At 42.3% G+C, this 20,648-nt stretch overlaps 1 protein-coding gene across 1 annotated transcript in view; it reads right to left on the minus strand.

Annotated features, from left to right (window-relative positions):
- The window catches only part of LOC107498577 (carcinoembryonic antigen-related cell adhesion molecule 6-like), a 44,897-nt gene extending 30,908 nt beyond the window's left edge, over positions 1–13,989 (minus strand). Inside the window, 1 exon segment of the mRNA XM_036232375.1 lies at positions 11,393–13,989. The gene's annotated coding sequence lies outside the window, so the exon portion shown is untranslated.
- Positions 13,990–20,648: the final 6,659 nt, after the last annotated feature.

The raw sequence follows: 20,648 nt of genomic DNA on the forward strand, positions 1-20,648 counted from the left end.
TACACACCCACATGTCTGAGTGTGGGATCTACACATAAGAGCTACCACAGGTCAGAACCCTGGGTGTCAGGCTGTGGACTGGGAGAAATAAAGATGCTGCCTCTTGCAACCGCCAGAGCTCCCTGTAGGAGGAGTGGGAGGGGAGAAGGTGTGGCAAGATCCATGAACGGCCCTGCATGAGAGAGTCGTGAGTTCCACGCAGCTGGCAGCAGGGCCCCAGTCATCAGGGCAGAAAGCAGAGAAGTGTGACAGCAGAGAAACAACAGTTGATTTTTACCAGTCACAATTACAAAACCGAGGTTGAGCTGCACCACACAACACCCAACCCAGAGGGCCCTCCAACCGTATCCTCCGAGACTAAACACCTTGGAGCCCTAGGGGAATCTGAGCAAATGCTACCAAAACTATTGCTAACACTGACAGAGACTGAAACTGAGGGTAGCGAGCATGATTAAATATCTACAAGAAAATAAAAAGGCATTATTAAGGCTTTATATAAAGCAGGGATCCAAGAGGCTTAGACACCACCTACTGAAAATCAAAAGGAAAACACCTTCTTTGCAGCAAGCTAAAGAGAGACCTTTCTGGAAAAAACAGCAGAATATGTTTCCATTAATGCCAAGGCGGAGAAATAGTCCATTAAACACCATGAACAACCAAGATGACAAGGCATCTCAGAAAGAAAGAGAAAAATCTCCAGAAAATAAGCTTACAGACATAGAAATATGCAACTTAAATGACAGAGAATTCAGGACGGTACTTCTGAAAAAACTCAGTGAGTTCTGAAAGGAGTCATATCAACAATTTCAAGAATTGGAAAAACAACTAGATGAGTAGAGCAAGGAGATTAAAACCCTCAAAAAGAATAGAATTGATCTATGGAGATAAAACACACACACACACACACACACACACACACACACACACAACGAGAGTTGAACAATGAAATTGCAAGCTTGGGAAATAGAGTCAACCAAATGGAGGAAAGAATCATGATATGGAAAACAGAAATCTAGAAATAACTCAGAAAGAAGAAGAGAGAAACCAAAGAATGAGAGAGAAATTCAAGAAATAGCTGATACCATAAAGAGAGGAAACATATAAATAATGGGCATAATCAAAGAAGAGGGAAAGGGTCAGGGACTAGAAAGCATTTTTAGACAAATAGTTGACAAGAATTTCACAAATCTAAGGAATGAGCTGAAGCTTCAAATTCAAGAAGTCAACAGAACACCCAATTATCTCAACCCTATTAGAAAACCCTGAAGACTCCATAAGAACACTATTAGAAACAATAAGCAAATACAGTACAATCTCTGGATACAAAATCAACATTAAAATGATCAAAAATCAACAACAGAGACAGAATTCTCAGGGCAGCCAAGGAAAAGAGGATGATAACCTATAAAGGAAAATCCACTAGATTATCATCAGACTTCTCAGCACAAACCTTACAAGCTGGAAAAAAAATGGAATCAAATATTCAAACTATTAAATGAAAGGAACTACCAGCCAAAAATTAATGTATCCAGCAAAGCCCTCCTTTAGATATGAAGGAAAAAGTAAGACCTTTCCAGACATACAAAAATTGAGGGAATTCTCCACTGTGAGACCTGCACTACAAGAAATACTGAAAGGGGTCAGCTCACCTAAAACAAAATGAACAACAACAACAAAAAAATACATAATTAAGAGTAAGGTGACTCTCAGGCAAATAGAAGCAGAGGAATTCAATCCTTAAAAAGACCAGGGCATTATAAGCTTAAACAATAAGAAAAGAATTGCTATAGCAAGAATTGCTATAGCAAGCTTAAACAATAAGAAAAGAATTGCTATAGCATAATGAATGTTCAGCATATATAGGGACAATCTGAGACAACAATGACTGAAAAGGGGAGTATTCAAAGATCAGAATTCACAAAGGGGAATGAAGATGAAGCATGCACAGAAGCATGGGCAGAAAAAAAATGGATGACTGTATATATGTAACTATCCTTTACATATTCATAATGATAACTACACACCAAAAATTTAGAACTGAAGTATATAACATAAAACAAGAAGAACCAGAGGCAAAACCCACAAAAGCCTAACAAAATAAAGAAAACAGAAACACAAGGACAAGGAAGCAATGGAAACACCACGCTACCAGAAAACAAAAGATAAAATTACTATAAGAAGACCACCTATTTGAATAATCACCCTAAATGTAAATGGACTGAACTTACCAATAAAAAGGCAGAGAGTTGCAGATTGGATCAAAAAACAAAACCCAACCATATGCTGCCTCCAGGAGACACATCTCAGCTCCAAAGACAAATATAGACTCAAAGTGAAAGGATGGAAAATGATATTTCAAGCAAATGGCATTCAGAGAGAAGCAGGAGTAGCGGTACTGTTATCAGATGAAATAGACTTCACAATAAAAAAAGATAAAGAAAGATACAGAGGGCCACTTCATAATGATAAAGGGAATCATGCACCAAGAAGATATAACACTTATTAATATCTATGTACCCAATTAGGGAGTACCAAAATATGTAAAGCAATTAATAACAGAGCAAAGGGAGAAACAGACAAAAACACTATCATAGTAGGCGATCTAAATACCCCACAATTGGATATGGACAGATCATTCAAACAGAAAATCAATAAGGAAATAACATCCTTAAATGACACATTACACCAACTGGACTAATTAACATCTACAGAGCCTTCTGTCCCAAAAATGCTGCTTATACATGCTGCTTATACTAAAAAAGACCCTATTCTTTTAATAGGGTCTTATAGATTTCATTATATAGGTCCTTCTCATGTTTCATTAGATTTATTCCTAGGTATTTTATTCTTTTTCTTGCAATTGCAAAAAGAATGATTTTTTCCACTTCTTTTTCTGACACTTCATTATTAGAGTATAGGAATGCTATAGATTTTTGAATGTTGATTTTGTATCCAGAGATTGTACTGTATTTGCTTATTGTTTCTAATTGTGTTCTTATGGAGTCTTCAGGGTTTTCTAATAGAGAATCATGCCATCCACAAATAGTGACAGTTTTACTTCTTGGTTTCCTATTTGGATGCCTTTTAAATCTTTCTCTTGCCTGATTGCACATGCTAGAACCTTCAATGTTATATTGAATAACAGTTGTGATAGTAGACAATCTTGCCTTGTTCCTGATCTTAGAGGGAAGGTTTTTAGTTTTTCACAGTCAAGTATAATGAAGGCTGAGGGTTTGCCATACATGGCCTTTATTTGTTCAGGTACTTTCCTTCTATACTGATTATGTTAAGTGTTTTGATCATAAATGGATGTTGTATCTTTTTGAAGGCTTTTTCTGCATTGATGGATATGACCATACGATTCTTATTTTTAATTTGTTTATGTAGTGTATCATATTAGTTGATTTGCAGATGTTGAACCTTCCCTGTGCCTTTGGGATGTAGCCCACTTGATCGTGGTGTATAATATGTTTTTAATATGTTGCTGTATTTGGTTCACTCGTATCTTATTTAGGAATTTTGCATCTGTGTTCATGAGAGATATTAGTCTGTAGTTTTCTTTTTTTGTGTTATCTTTACCAGGTTTGGGTATCAGGGTGATACTGGCCTCATAAAATGTGTTGGGAAGTATTGCCTCCTCTTCAATTTTGTGGAAGAATTTGAGGAGAATAGGTATTAAATCTTCTTTAAATGTTTGGTAGAATTCACTGGTGAAGCCATTTGATCCTGGACTTTTACTTTTTGATAGGTTTTTGATGATTGTTTCAATTTCCATTTTGCTGATCAGTCTATTCACTCTAGGAAGGTTGAAATAGATACAAATTAATGGAAACATATGCCGTGCTCATGGATAGGAAGAACTAACATTGTTAAAGTGTCCATATTACCCAAAACAATCTATAGATTCAATGCAATCTCTATCAAATACCACATAGTTTTTCACAGAACTAAAACAAATAATCCTAAAATTCATATGGAACCATAAAAGACCCTGAATAGCCATGGTAATTATTATTATTATTATTATTTTTTTTTTATTATTATTATTATTATTTATGCCTACAGCCCCTGGTCTTCCATCCATGTACTACCCAGGCCTGACCCTGCTTAGCTTCCAAAATCAGACATCAGGCTTGTTCAAGGTGGCATGGCTATAGACCATGTACTATAGCTCCACTGGGGTGTGAACCCTGGGCTTTCTGCGTGTAAAGCAGACATGCTAACCACAACACTATGGAACCATGTCCATGGCAATCTTAAGAAAGAACAAAGCTGGAGGTATCACAACGCCTGATACTGAACTATACTACAAGGCTATAGTTATCAAAGTAGCATGGTAATGAAATAAAAATAAACACATAGATCAATGGATTAGAATAGCCCAGAAATAAACCCATGGCTATATGGTCAACTAATCTATGACAAAGCAGCCAAGAATATACAATGGGGTACAGACAGTCTACTCAAAAAATGATGTTGGGAAAACTGGACAGGTACATGCAAAAATATGAAACCAGACCACCTTCTTACATCATATACAAGAATAAAGTTAAAATGGATTAAAGCCTTAAATGTAACACTCCAAACCATAAAACTCCTAGAAGAAAACATAGGCAGTAAACTCTGACATTATTCTTAGTAATATTTTTTTTCTGATATATCTCCTCAGGCAAGGGAAACAAAAGAAAAAATGAACAAATGGGACTACATCCAACTAAATAGTTTTTGCACAGCAAAGAAAACTATTAACCAAGCAGAAAAACAACCTATGAATAGAAGATAGTCACGATGATACAGCCGATAATGGTTTAATATCCAGAGCTTATAAAGAACTAATGCAACTTAACCCACGCCCGCCCTGACATGACAAACTAATAATCCAATTTTAAAAAGGGCAAAGGACCTGGATAGACACTTCTCCAAACAGGACAAACGGATGGCCAATAGACATATGGAATGATGTTCAACGTCAATAATCATCAGAGAAATACAAATCATAACCCCAATGAGATATTATCTTATACCTATCAGAATTGCTATCGTCAATAAATCAAAGAAGCAACAAGTGTTGGCAAGGATGTGGAGAAAAAGGAACCCTCATGCACTATTGGTGGAATTGCAAACTGGTGTAGCCACTATGGAAAACAGTATGGAGGGGTCCTCAAAAAATTAAAAATAGAACTACCTAATGACCCAGCAATTCTACTTCTGGGTATTTTTCTGAAGAAATCCAAAAACACTAGTTCAAAAAGATACATGGCCCACTATGTTCACTGCAGCATTATTTATAATAGCCAAGATATTTACAATAGATGACTGGATCAAGAAGAGGTGGTACTTATAGACAAAGGACTATTACTCATCCATAAAAAAAAAAAACTAAAGTCTTACCATTTGCAATACCATGGAAGGACCTGAAAGGTATTATGCTAAGTGAAATAGTCAAACAGAGAAAGACAAATACAACATGATTTCACTTATATGAGGAATCTAAAGAACAAAATAAATGAACAAACAAAATGGAAGCAGACTCATAGATACAAAGAACAAAATTAAGTTTGACAAATGGGGGAGGGTTTGGGGGCTGGGTGAAAAGGGTGAAGGGATTACAAAATAGTCACAGAAATGTAAAGTACAGCATAGGGAACATAGTCAATAATATGGTAATAACTGTGTATGGTCCCTTGTGGGTACTAGACTAGTCTGGGGGATTGTTTCATAAATTATATAAATGTCTAACTACTATACTGTACACCTAAAACTAATATAAATAATATTGAATGTCAACTATAAATGAAAATTTAAAAAAGGCAAGGGGAGGTGAAGAAGAGTAAGAGGTTCAAATGTCCAGTTATAAAATAAAAAAGTTGTGGGGATGTAATGTATAGCATAGAGAATATTGTCAATAATATTGTAATAATATTGTATGGTGTTAGATGGTTAGTAGAATTATCACGGTGATCTCATCTTTAGGAATATAAATGTTGAATAACTATGGCATAAACGTGAAACTAATATAATAAAGAAGTAAAGAGAGCAAGATTGGAGGAGCAGAAGGCCGAGATCAGCTGTCCCAACAAAAAGTCATGATCCTAGGTCACATTGGGGTCACACACACAACAAAAAACCCAGAAAAAAACAAAAACAAAACAAAACCCACCCCAAAACAAAAAACAAAAAAACACATAAAACAAAACAAAACAAAATATGTCATGATGCTTTGCCCAGTTAAAACCAGAGAAATCCTACAACCAGACTCTTGACTGATAAGAGCTCAGTCTCCATGAGGAGGGTGCCTGCAACACCAAGACAAGCATGCACCATTGTGATTTCCCAATCTCCAAAGGGACCTACACACATTATTTAGATAACTAAACTTGGAACAGAGGAATACACAGATACTTCAAGAGCTATTGGATATCAAGCCCAAGTTGGCATGACACTCAAGGAATTAAAATACTGCCACGGCCCTTGTTTAGAAGATCATCATAAAGGGGTCAGGATATTCATGAATTCCTTGCTCATATCTTTCTCACATTGGGTCCACTGGGTCTGTGGAGCCGGCTGGTGGTCATTTCACCCTCACAGTGGTTTCTTGACCTGTAAGTAAAAGCTATTACCAGGGAAAAAAATATATTTTAGTAGAAACTTCTACATCCATCTATTGCCTCCAACGACAACTCTCAGGTACAAAGGAAAAAAAAAAGAACAAATGAACTTATGACATCCCAGGGCAAATGGAAGAGATTAGGGACAGAATTAAAATGAAGGAGATACGGCTCCCATAATATCTCCACTTGATTCATTGGTCTAGTATCTCCAAAATTCATGTAAATAATGGCAAATAAAAGTGCATTACTACCTATATAAACTGGCTTAAACCAAAAGTGTAGTTACTGTGACAAATGCGACTTAACTAGAGCAATTAATAGCATGCCCTTGCATATGTGATTTAGGTATATAAATGTTGAATAAATGTGGTGCACACATGAAACTAAAGTAATAAAAAATAAAAAGATATGGAATGGAGGAGCAGAAGGCTGAGGTCAATACAAAGTCATGATCCTTTGCCCAATTAAACCTCAGAAACTCTCACAACCAGACTCTTAACTCATAAGTGTCAGCAGTTGATCTGAAAAACACCAACTACGGTGTATGTTCATGGTCACTTGCTGTCTGCCTGTGTAATCCAAAGGATTTGGGACAAGCTGCAGGACATCACATGGGTCATTTTTATTGATGATAGACATGATAATCAGACCAGAAGAACCAGAAATGATGAGGATTCTGAATGACTTAGGAGGACATGCAGCCCATGTCCTCCTTGATGATCAATGACAATGACATCAGTGAGGACAGTGACATACAGGTACGAATGGTGCCACTGACAGGATCAGATGTAGGGATCAGCAAGTTCGGCAAACGGTGACAGTTCCATGGGCTGTAGGACCATCACCTCTGTGACCACTCAAAGATCTCCTATGACTGTGAAGCTTTAGTGGCTCCAGTGGCCTGAGCCATGCTAGACCTCTCCTTCAGAGTAGAGGATGAGTTACTGTACTTACACTTTTGTCTAATCATGTTAGGAGAATAATGCTTTGTCAAGTCTCTGGATAAACACAATAAGAGAATTACATGCAGACTCCTAAGCATCTGAAGCATAGCCATGCCTTCAATAGAAATAGGTCCACAGCTGCCGACAGGATTCTAGGTCTCAAGACAAACCAGGTGACTGAACGTGGGAGGTAACACGTCCGAGGAACAAGGACACATCGAAATTACCTGGCTTCTATCACACTCACTAACACAAGCCTGGGTGGGGACAGGATCAGGTATAATAAATGGGGGTGGTATGTCCTGGGTCAAACAGAGGTAGATTACAAAGAACACTAGCACCTACCACTCAAGAACTTTGACCTTTCACGCAGCTTTCACCTGTGAACTCTCTCTGACTAGTTAGCAAAGAAGGAAAGGCTCCACATGCTCCAAAAGTGTTTTTCACCTCAATCATTAACCCATGTGCCACTCCCCACCTATGCAAACTCCTGTAGCCTTCACTCACTCATCCACTGATCCCTGGGACATGGCATCCTTGTTGGCTAGAATAGAGGAGGATTTGGGAAGAGAGGGTGACATTGTGCTTTCCTACAGCACTTCCAAGAGATGCTGACAGCATCTGACCTGAAACCTCGCTTTAAACAAGCTGTACATGTCGCCCTGGTCAGAGGTGGACAGTGAAAAACAGTTTGCAAAGGGCTTCCTGTACACGTTGTCTCCTGCCCTGCACTCACACCTTCTGCCAGACTGCAATCCCTTTTCTTTTATAGTCTGACTACCTGTTAACTTCCCTGCCTTAATCAAATTCTAGACCCTCAGCTCAAGTCTTCTGTGTTCATGGTGTCTTCAGTCCTCCAACCCCTCATTGCTCTCCAGACTCTTAGCCCCACTCTGGATGCTTACTGACTTCTCCCACTGAGCCTCGGTCCCATGCCTTCTGCCCACCTGTGCATCTGGTGTTCTCTCTTGTCCTTCATGCCAGGGCAATAATGTGAAAATTCAAGAACCTTCTTATTTACTCTATTCTCAATATTGCATTCTGAAACCCACCCCAGTCTGGAAGGACAGCATCCTTGACTTCATCGCAGTAATTTCAGCTGCAGCCTCCTTAAATGATAGGTCTTCCCCCCTCGCCCCCTGAAACCAGTTTCTTCAGCTGCAAGCTGAGGCTCCCTGGAAACACCCTCCTCTATGGAACCAGCAGATCCTCTTAAACCCAGATTAAATCCAACATCACATCCCACCCCAGGCTTTACAGTTTCCAATCATGTTTCTTCACCGGACCCTGTCTCTCCATGCCATTCCCTGCTGCCTACCTACGGTTTCAAATCTCCATCTCTGGGGCAGGTTCTTGATGGTTCAGCCCAATGCCCAATAGCCAAACAGAGCATAAAACCAAGGCAATCCACCTGGTAGGAGTTTTTTTTATCCCATCTGGTGTCGTGTTTGTTGAATCTCTATCAGCGAAGCACACCGAGGTTGTGACAGTGACAACGAAAGCAAAGAGGTGAGAACACAAATGTCTGCCCGTAGGTGGATGCCCAGGTGGGCAATGGGGAGCGAGCACACAGTGAGGCCATGGGATAGGTGTTGGGAGTCAGGCTCCTTAGTCCTCCAGAGGTTGAACACTGATGGGTTTTTTAAAAACTTGTTCCAGTCAAGAGTCTGTCAGGATCATGAGGGTACATCTCATTAACTTGTAGTGCGGTTCCTTACAGTTGAAGTGAATGTGTATGTGGAGCTAGAAGGGTGTTAGTGTCAGGGCTTCTGCGGTGTGCACCCTTCCTGACCTCTATGGGCTCATGAGAACAACGCCTGCCTCTTTGGGACTTCTTTAGGCTCCCACAAAATTAAAACAACTTCAAAATGGTCACTTCACATATGAGAATTGTTATGGCTGTGCCTGAACTGCTCTATGTTCCCCCTGCACCGTAAGAGGGAGATTTACCTCACCGCCTGTCCTGTCTATACTTAGTTGTTGTGGCACCCACACATTGGTGGAGCGCAACCTCAAGACAGGGGTGCTGCCACACCCTCATTGGGGAAGACTTATTGGGAGGAGGGGCCTAACTGGAACTTCCGTCTAATACGCGGGTGCTCCCAGAATGCAATCATTCGTTGGCGGGAAATCACTGTACCCTGTCGCTGAATTCTTTATATGGTTTCGCTTCTTTCATTTCTCGGAAAGATGGCCCTGAAGAACCAAGTATGGGTTGTGGCAAAATTTCTGACGACGGTGGTATGGACATTTGTGAGAGGTAAATTAATGACTTATGGAATGGAGCAAGCCTTGCCTTTCTTAGAACCAGTGTGTCAAGGTCTGATCAAAAAGGGGCTGTCATTTGTACTCGGCAAGATCGCTTCAGCTGTATACAATTTCTTTTACGGGAATGGTTTAAAGAACAAGATCACACATTTTTTCTATCAAAGGAGGATACGTGACCAACCAGCAGAAGTGATTCTAGTTTAAATTCTGCTTATGATCTATTTGGTTAGCTACCCACCACAATCCTGTGACTTCTTAAAAGATTACATTTTATGTTTATGACTCTACACTTCATGAGATGTTAACAGGTGATTGTGGCTTTATTACTAAATCTAAATCCCGCACGTTATAATAACCATCAACAGAAGGACACAAAGAATCCTGTCTTAACTGCCTGGACTGATTTCTTAGCTGTGGTTTCATCAGCTACTGGCATGAAATTTTGATTCTAAACTTTGCTTTCATCATGGTACTAACTCCGCCTGCCTGACAAAAAACTTGAAAGTGAGAGAATGAGGGATTAATTAAGAAGACTGTGGTCTCCTGGGTGGTTCTACCGTGACTTCCTACTTTTGGGGTGAGTCTCTGGTGGGTCTTTGACTAGGAGAAGGGGTCTCCATTGGACATGGACGTGTGACGAGTGGGACTGAGTGGTGTGAGCCACCATGGGGTGTAGGGAATGTGGGAGTTTCAAAGGTAAAATTCTGGAACTGACTCCTCAGGAGGCTTTGAAAATCTGCCTCAGTAGGAGGAGCAGGCGTGGGTGCCATAACAACATGGTGGCAGGGGAGAGGGCACTTCCGGGTGTGAGGGGAGGAGAAAACTCGGGAGGAAATCTTAAAATGGCCGCAGACAGAAAATGGCCACATGAGGAAGTCAGCGCAACGAAGAGGGCCCAGAGTCGGTGACTGGGGGAGGGACGAATTGTGGTCGGCAGAGAAGGAAGGTTAAGGTCTGTCTCTTAAAGAAACCCCCAAAGCTGCGAGGACAGAGTTTAAGGAATTGAACAAGCCTCTGTGCTGTCACAAAAATTATAAGATTTAAGGTTTAAGAAACACGAGAAAGGATTAAGACATTATTATTATTATTATTTTTGTATAAAGAAATGGAAGTACAGGCAAGTTGTCCCAACCCCTTTAGAATAAATCAACTTTAACATTCAACTCCAATGCTCCAGGGTAGAGCCCTCTCTTATTCTCTTCCCCTTCCTTCTTCCGTTCTCCCCTCTCCTCCTTTGCTAGATGCTTCTGGGCTCTGCATACACCAAGGCCATCCGCATGCTCCTCCTCCCTCATCTCCTCCTTTCTAGATTCACCTCCCCATACTCCAGGTCTTTCAGGCTCTTGATATCCTTCCTCCACCCATCCCCCAGGTTTTCAATATTCTTCTGCACTCTGTATTCCCCAAGCTCTGGCTGGTACTCGACTTCCTGGCCCTGCTGTCTGCGGTTTTTTAGATTCTCCGGCTCTGAACACGCCAAGCTCTTGGTGCCCTCTGCCCTCCCCTGCCTGCTCCTCATGCCCAGTCTCCTTTACAGCCTCCAACTGGGGCCTCAGGTGGTTCACTTACTCATAAATCTTGGTATCTTGCTAAGTGGAAAGGTCCGCAGAAGGACAACTTGATGTTCGGAGGTCGACATTACTTTCCCACAGCACAACTGGACATACTGCAGCCACGAGACCCAGACCCAGCTTTGGGAGCAATGGTGCACGTCTCAGCTTGTTAAGGTCTGAACACTCGAAACCCTGCCCTAGCTCTGGAAACTGAAATTTGGGTATTTTGTCACCACCTCAAGCCAGTTCTTCATTGGTTACCCTCCCCCAAGGCAGTTGAAATCCTCTTCTGCTCTGCACCCCACGCTTAACCCACTTCCTTTTCTGAAATGGCACACAGCCTCAGCTCAAGCCTCTGTCTTGATGTCATTCTTCAGTCTCTGCTCAGTCTCTGGATTTCTGACACCATCGGGGTTGCAGTCACCCTCTACACCTTACACCTTGTGCCCTGTCCCCTGTTGGCCTGTCATTCATCAGGCCCTCTTTCCTAACCTGTGAGCTCCAGTGACCCTAGGGACATGTTTCTGCGTGTCCCTAAATCTAATGCCCTTAACATACACTTCATGCCCACAAATGGACACAGAAATAAACAAACACACAAAATCACATACACAATCACACACACATGCACACACACACAAGTATACAGTCACACACTCAGAAACACACATGCAGTGTATTTAACAGTGAAATAGCCTATGTTCTAGAGGTTATATATCTTGCAAAATTGACCATCCAAAGAGTGTTCATTGTTTGATTCTTAGTTTTCATTAGAAACTGAGATTCTTCAAAGTGAAATTGCAGTATATGTCATTAAAACTAATGGGAATGTTAAGGAAAACCACTTTGAAAGCATGCTTTCAGTTAAAGTTATCAGGTGATCTTTTTAGTCAAAGTCCGCATCTTTTTTATATATTTTGACAAGCTTCCCAAATTTCAGATGATAGAGTCTTGAAAAGATTTGTAACAAGTTAGGCTTAGTAGGTGTGTTGAATTTTTTGTGATGCATTGTAAAAAAAAGCACTGATAAAGTTGTAGGGTATATTATATGGGTCAAGGACAGCTGTAAAATCAACAAAGAGTCGGGAATTTGGGAAAACCAAGACTACAGTTTGATTCTTCCCTGCTCAAGATCTAGCCCTAATTTTGGTTTCTGTATTCCTTAACGCACCACAGCGATTGAAGCTGGACTCTGTTCAGCTGCCACTTTGTAAGGGTTACCGATATGTTCTCACTTTTGGGTGTATATTTTCTGAATGGTTCTTCTACCAGAGGTTGATGCCCTCCCAGTAAGAAAGAAACTGTGAGAAAATCTGTTCCCCTCTTGGGGTTTGCTTTCCAAGAACTCCTATTGGGGGTATTCACAGCGTGCCACATGACATGGGATGGTGTTGAAGAACTGTCACAGGTGTTCTTCCTGACGTTTGAGAAATAGGCTCATGGTGTTGAAGAGGTAATGTTAATCTGTGAGGATTGGCTTCTGCTACAGAAAACCTTGCAGACTTTTCTTGGCCACCTACAACAAAGAACAAGTGTGATTCTGCAGAAAATTCAAGGTCCAGGCACGGCAGTAAATTTATTGGAGGTCATGTGGTCAGGTAAGAGAAATGGTGTCCCCAAGTCTGTCATTAACAAAGTATGAGCCTACACCATATAAAACATATAAAAGAGGCCCTGGCTCTTCTGGAATTTCTGGGGCACAAGAAAACCTTCCTATCTCATTTACCATGATACCTTCACACATTTCGTCACCCTGTTAGGAAGGGACATATATGGAATTGGAAACCCGAACTACTGGCTGACTGAGAAGGCAAAAATTCTAGTCCAACAGATGAAAGTTCTTGGAGTCTCACAGGCCGGATTGCCATTTACATGAGATAGTTCAGGAACCTTGCAAGGCATGGCATGAGCATTATGGCAAAAACACCAAAAGGAGCGAGGTCCCTTGGGTTTTTCTCCCAAGGATGGAAGGGGGCAGAGATCAGATACACCCTAATAGGACTGCCAGTTACAGTAAAAACTTCTTTCCATTGATAGTGTGTCAAGAGCGTGATCTACTGACCAGACGCTGGCATGGCTCAGAATATTCCACCAAGCAAATGGCAGGCCTTTTTAGTCCTATTTCTCTAGAGATGCTGCAACTGTTGGACTCTGTTGAATTTATAGAACCTCCAAGTGCTCCTGGCGCTAGGCCTTGTTGAATCCTGCAACATGCGAAGGAGGAACAAGGGAAGTTCTGCTGGAGCTTAATGTCCCGATGGCTGTAGCCAAGTTAGCCTCTCTGTCTGGACGGCACTTCTTTATAACCCTCTGCTCATATCTTCTTGGTAAAAAGAGGAAGAAATGACAGGATCCATGGGCTGAGTTAAGAATGATATGGTTGTTAATCACGCGTGAGCCCTGGAAACTGACAGGCTATTCTAAAAGGATTGATTCTGTGGTGAGGACAATGGGAGCTGGAGGTGGAGATGATCATGACGAAACTTTTATGAAAGTAAGAGACGTGAAAAGGTATGTGTGATCACATCCTAGAGCCCGAGGTGCATCTCATTGTCTCCTATGTCCCTGCTCACGAGGCATCCAACCTCGAGGTGATCAGGACACAGATGCCCGTGCAAATGTACATACTTTAGTGACTGACCTGTCAGTGGACATTGCAGGTTATATACATTAGAAAAATGGGCACCCTAGTGCCCGGTGGGATCGAACATAGCTGAGGAAGAGGTGCTGGAGCTTAAGACAAGCCGCCTGTTTTAGAGTTGGCAAAGGCCCTCGTTTGAGCCTATTTATGCACCAAAGCCCCCAACTGGTACTGGGTAGGCATTTGACCTCATGGGCACCTTCCGTTGAGCTAGGGATGCCAACATGCTGGTGTGTGTCAACACTGCCTCTGATTTCACTGAAACTTTCCCAGGTTGGTGGGTAAATCAGGCCACTAACATAAAGGGATTATAATGTAATGACTATGTATATGGAGCCCATTGATAGATCCTGACCATGGGGCACATTTTAAAGGTCGTGATGTACAAGAATGAGCATAACAACAAGATGACGAATGGATGTTCTACTTCCCTAATAATTCACAAGCCAGAGGGCTGGTAGAATGGAAACTATTGTCCTTAGAGAACGGATAACATTACTACCTGGGAAGCCTACCTTGGCCAAGTGGATAAAGGTGCTTTCCAGGCATTAATGCATGTAAATGATGAACATGTGGGGCCTAGTTACTGCTATTCCCGATGGAGAACTCTGACTCAGGTTCCCAATCTATTAAAAGTGCAGAAAACAATGGACACAGTGGTAACTCCACGTTTCCCATTGGCTCGCATGCTGTGGTTATGAAGGCACCGAACCCTGTTGTCCCTAGAACGTGGACGATTCATTCGAGTCTGCAATAGGACATTCACAGGGATGTCAATTGCTTCATGCTCCTAGGTGGGGAGGAATTGCTCGGTCTCAGGTGGGACCCTGTCATCCTCTGGCCATTGGAAGCAACTATCCGTGGACGGGTACATGTACCATAGAAAAAGGGAGAAAGGAGAGATCCTGGTCAGGCATATTTTCCCCCTGTTCACTTCCGGAATATAGAAGCACTACCTCCTCTAGCGAACATATAAGGTTCAGAAAGCCTGGACAGATGCCCAAGCACACAGCTACATTAGCATCCACAAATCCCTTTCTGACCTGGCATTTGTGCTATTCCTGTGGCATCAAGTTGCAGCCTGGGCACCTGTGCCATCATCTAATTTGATTTTAGTGTTTCAGAATCAGAGAAATCTGCTAATGTTTCTTCTGTGTCGACACATGTAAAAAACCCCTTGACTGCTCTAAGCGATCCAAATACAAGCCAGGCAACCTACGAGCACACCGCTTCGGCCGATGAGGGCATGTTGGGAAACTGTTCTTTACACTTAGATTTCTCTTTCTAATGTGTTTTTTCTTTTTCCCATGCACATGTTTGTAATGTGGCCGGGGACTCTGTCTCCATCACTGACCATCGGCAATGCGGCAAAATACCTCCGTGCAGATGAAACCCCTCACTGACCACTCAGGGCAGCTCGCGGAAGAGGATGGCGCGTGAGATTGTAAGAGCCGGTCATGAGGGGTGAAGTGTGGAGGAGAGCCTGCTCCCGGTGTGATTGCCTCTGGAACCACAAGGTGACCAGCCAGATCTGGACCAGAACAGAGATTGCCCCCCCTAAATGCCCTCAGAGACTGTAGGATCTAACGTTCCCCAGTGCCCTCTGCGCTTTGGCTCCTGGCCAAGGCTGCTGCCTTCCCTGGGGCAAGCATGTAAAGCGTTGTCCCCTTATCTGGGATGGTGTTGGCCCAGTGCTCCTATCCATCCTGCCTCAATTGTAGAGTATATTGATATTGTTTTCCGCCCATCTAGACACGTCTCCTCTGTAAGTTTCCTTAATAAATCATGATGTCAGGCTAGAGTTGTCGGCCCGTTTCTTCAGTCTCCCAACCCCAGTGAAACTTCCCAACATTTGTATTCAAGACACTTAGGAAACCATATGATGTCATGGTAACATATGTCTCAGGATGGGGGCCACTCACTCGGAAAACCTATCATTTGGTTAAGAGGTTGGTTTTGAGCCGTCTCATCTACCGGGGATAAAAGTGGATGTCGAGACTGAGTTTGATGAAATGACCCTTGTCAATCACACCAGACAATGTAATGAAAGCCCAATATGTACTGTGGACCCAGCTGAGCTTTTGGTTGACAAACACTTTGCTGTGGCTGAAGATGACTGTCCTGATCCCATGGGGAGAGGACATTGGGAGCTTTATCTGTGGAAACCTCTAAGGCCTAGCCCTGTGTTTCCCTCCTCTTGCTGGTTCCCAATTGTATTCTTTTGCTCTCAAAAACCTGTAATTCTTAATGAAGCCCTTTTCTGAGTTCCATGAGTCCTTTTAATAAAACATCTTCCCCAACAGGGTTTTCAGATCCAGAAGTGGTAGCTCATTCATTGGAAGGGTGAATGGGCTGGAAACTGAAAATATGAGGCAGTGCTGATGTGAGACTCATTTTCTGAAGGAGTTTGCTTTAAGTCAGTGGTCTTTGCAGTAACTCTAGATGGTTCACTGCAGAATTGAAATGCACTGCACTATTGTAGTGGGGTTAGAGATCAGAAACCTCAGAGAAGCGAGACTGTTGAAACAAGTCTCTTAAATGAGTTGGAATCCCACCAGGCCACTAGGGTCCTCAGGAGGGCTGGTGAGAGCAGCAGTGGTGAAGGGATCCTCTAGCATCACTGAGATGCAAGGGAAGATAATTTCCAAAGGTCTGAGCTGAAACAAGAGGCGCTATCACAGAGCTCGGTTCCTTAGTATCAACAGGTCGTTGAGATGTGGGAATGTGGAGGCAAGCAGGTAGCCATCACAAAGAAGCTGGACACAAATACCATATCAGGCACAATGATCAGACTGCTGAGATCAAGGAGAGTGCCATTAGGACCTGGCATCCTTATGGACAAGAGATACGTGGTTAACAAGCGTGTCTGTCATTCACTAGATATGATAAGGGGATGAAGCTGTGGCATCAGAAGGTTGAGGTCAGCTGCATCAATACAAAGTGAGGATCCTTTGCGGAGTTCAGACCCCAGAACCCCTCACAACAGGTCTTTTGACTGAGGAAGAGGCCCATCCTTCAGAGTAGGGCGTGTGCACCACTGAGGCAAGTGTACACCATCGTGATTTTGCAGTCCATCTCAGAAAAGTTCTACAGGAATTTTAAGTCTCTGTGCACCTGGAACTAAAAGACCCACATCTCTCAGGAGCCTTTGGACATGGTGCCTGGTTTCGCATGACATCAGGGGACTCAACACACCCTTATGGTCCCTTTGGAGTAAAGGGTTTCAGGGTACAGGAAAGTGATGGATTTCCTCCCCACATCTGTGTCACACTACCCCACAGTGTCCGTGAAACCACCCAGGGGTTATTTTTCCAGCAAAAAAGGATAAAATAAATGGATATACACTTAGCAGGTAAAAAAATTTTCACCATGGGTTTTAGACCTGAAGGTATAAGCTATTGAAGTTGTAAAATAAACAGATGGTTAGTGGAAACATTTAAATCTATTTCCACTCTCAACTGTTCCATCAACGAAAACCATATCACTTTTCAGGGCTTACACAGAGATTCGAGATACCCGCAAGAATGTAAGGATATGGTGGGGGCGATTTTCATCATAGCCCTATTTAATTCACTGATATCTGATAGCCCCAAAATCCACATGGATAATGGACAGTCACAGTGCATGACTTTGACTATAAGCTCGTTTTAACTGCAGTTGTAGTTGCTGTGAAAATTGTTGACTCTTACCTAGGTTAGGTGATAATACTCACGCTGATATGTCATGTGCAGCTGTTGATCTGGCAAATGTACTTTTTCAAAACAAATCAGCAGCAGAGATTGATCAGTAACAGGGTGCAGTTACCATAGACCAACTACTCTACACATTCGTGGTTTCTGGTTCTGTTCACTGCTAAGAACAAGGGATCAGAAACCTGCTGAATATCACACTGGTACATGATATTGACAATAGCATGAAAATCAGACACGATCATCAAAATATTACATGTTTTTTAAAAAGTATCTTTTACTTTTCAGTGACAGTTGACATATCACAGTATATTAGTTTCTGTTGTACAACACAGCCGTGAGACATTTCTATAAGTGACAAGGTAATCTCCCTTTGAACCAAGTATCCGTCTACTACCATCCATAATTATTACAATACTGCTGACTATATTCCCCATACTATGCTTTATATCCCCATGACTATAATATGGTGACCACCAATTTATATTTCTTAATCCCTTTTCTCCCCCTACTCATACACCCAACAGGGCACCCATCTGGAAACCATCAAAACGTTTTCCGTATCTATGAGTTTGTTTCTCCTCTGCTCGTTCATTTATTTTGTTCTTTAGATTTCGCATATAGGTGAAGTCACATGATATTTGTCCCTCTCTGTCTGACTCACTGCACTCATAACGATACCCTCTAGGTCCGTCCACGTTGTTGCAGCTGACCAGAGTTCATCCTTTTTGTGGCCGAGTAGTATTCCATCGTATATATGTACCACCTCTTCTTCATCCATGCATCACTGAGGGACACCCAGGTTGCGTCCATCTGTGGGCTATTGTCAGTCATGCTGCCACGAACATATGGATGCATGTGACATTTTGAATTCGTGTTTTTTATTACAATGGGTAAATATCTGGAAGTGGAATTGCTGGGCCCTTCTTATTTCTTGATGTAGCCTTGTTTTAAAGCCTATTTTGTCTGGTATAAGTATTGCTACCTCAGCTAATTTTTTGTTTTTATTTTTATGAAATCTCTTTTCCTTTTTATATTTTTAACTTTGGTTCTGCATGTGTTTTTTATCCTATGTGTGCCTTTTTAGGCAGCATATGTAAGGGTCTTGTTTTCTCGCCCATTCTGCTGTCCTATGTCTTTGATGAGAACATGTAATCCAGTCACACTTAAAGTGATTCTTGAACGATATATACTTGTTCCCATTTTATTGTTCATATTTATATTCTTACTTCTTTTTTTTTCTTCTGAAGGAAGTCCCAATGACATTTTGCAATCTGGTTGGTGGCGATGAACTTCTTTATCTTTTTGATGTCTGGGAAGCTCTTTACCTGGCCTTCGATTCTAAAGGATAGGTTTGCTGGGAGGAGATACCTTGGTTGTAGAACCTTGGTTTTATCATTTTTGGTATTTCGTGCCAGTCTCTGATGGCCTTCAGGGTTTCTGTTGATAAATCCTCTGTTTTGTGGAACCCCCATAGGTAGCTAACTACTTCCTTCTTGGTGCTATGTCTCCCAATCTTAGTAGACTAGCCTTGTGTAGTAGGTGTACCATAGGATTCAATGAAGCAGTCTCACTGGTTACCTGAGCCGGGTGCCTTCTATGTGTTTCTTTTGTGAGTTGTGTGAGCCTTCCTATTTTAGTTGAGTCTTGGTAATGTTTGAATAAAATGGGAGGGATTTACCCTTGTGAATTGGTTGTGAGGCCTGGCCATGACTACAGTGAAGGGTCTTTGTGTAGGGGCTGAGTGTACGGAGCAGGGTTCGCTTTAACGAGACACTGGTGCTTTCCCAGCGTGCCATTTGGGTGTTCCCATTCTGGAGGTGGTTGTGTGGTTCTCTGGCTTGGTCAGCAGCTGGCCTGCGAAACTGTTGGTTCTGGGGCATCTCGGGAGGGGCTCTGGTCAAACCGAAGTTGGTCGCTGCATGTGCCCTGCTCTGGGCCCCTTGCTATGAGCTACAATGTGATCTGCCAGTGAATGCCACTTGTGGTTAAATAGAAGGTTCCTGATAGAAGCTAAACTGGGAAATGAGGCTTGTTGCCACTAGGTGCCAGCGTGGGGCTGCTTAGCAAGGGTTATGGGGGACGGCATGGCCAGATGCTGCTTCTTGGGAGTTTGTGAGCCCCTGACAGGTTTAAGAAAGTCTGCAGCATGAGTCAAGATAGGTTAACTGTATGGAAGAGCCATTGACAACACCTTGGGTGGACCTGTAAGGTGAACGAGCTGAAGTCTCAGGGGATCATTGAATTGGGCAATTAGGATCAGTCAAGGTATCGGAGACTCAGATATGGTGTTCACCAGCTGGAGCAGACCCCGTGGACGGAGGGCTCGACGAAGCAGCAATGGCCTCTAGTAGCATTTCTGTGTAAGAAAGTTGTCTTTCTGCCTTCAGCCTGAAATCAGGCAATTCATTACTTGGATTAAGTTTCTGAACCTTTCCGACTGCTGCTCCTGAGCTGTTGAGGACAATGATGACAAAGATTTACCTCAGTGATGGGAACAGTACTAGTTTTCATGTGTTTGAGGTGAAGGTGAGCGTCTCATGCCATGTAGGGCCATTGATATTGTAACTATGACACAATCTGCTGCATCTGTGAAATCTTTGGTTCTCCAATAATCTGGGCTAAGTGGAACATAGCCTCCAGAACGAAGGACAAGTATTGGCACATGTGCTGCGTCTAACCCACGTTAAGTGATAAAAAGTGCTTTGTGAATCTTTAGTGGTCCAGTGGCCTGAACCACGCTGGAAACCCCCTCCAGAGTGGAGGACGAGTTACGGCACTTGCACCTTTGTCTCATCATATTAGGAGAAAAATGCTTTGTCAAATCTCTGGTGAAACATAAAAGGAGAATTACGTGCAGACTCCTGGGCATCTAAAGCATAGCCATACCATCTACAGCAGTAGAACTACAGCTGCCAACCAGATTCTTGGCCTCGGGAGAG

The sequence above is a fragment of the Rousettus aegyptiacus genome, unplaced genomic scaffold (assembly GCF_014176215.1).
Source record: "Rousettus aegyptiacus isolate mRouAeg1 unplaced genomic scaffold, mRouAeg1.p scaffold_m13_p_14, whole genome shotgun sequence".
Classification (NCBI taxonomy): Eukaryota; Metazoa; Chordata; class Mammalia; order Chiroptera; family Pteropodidae; genus Rousettus; species Rousettus aegyptiacus.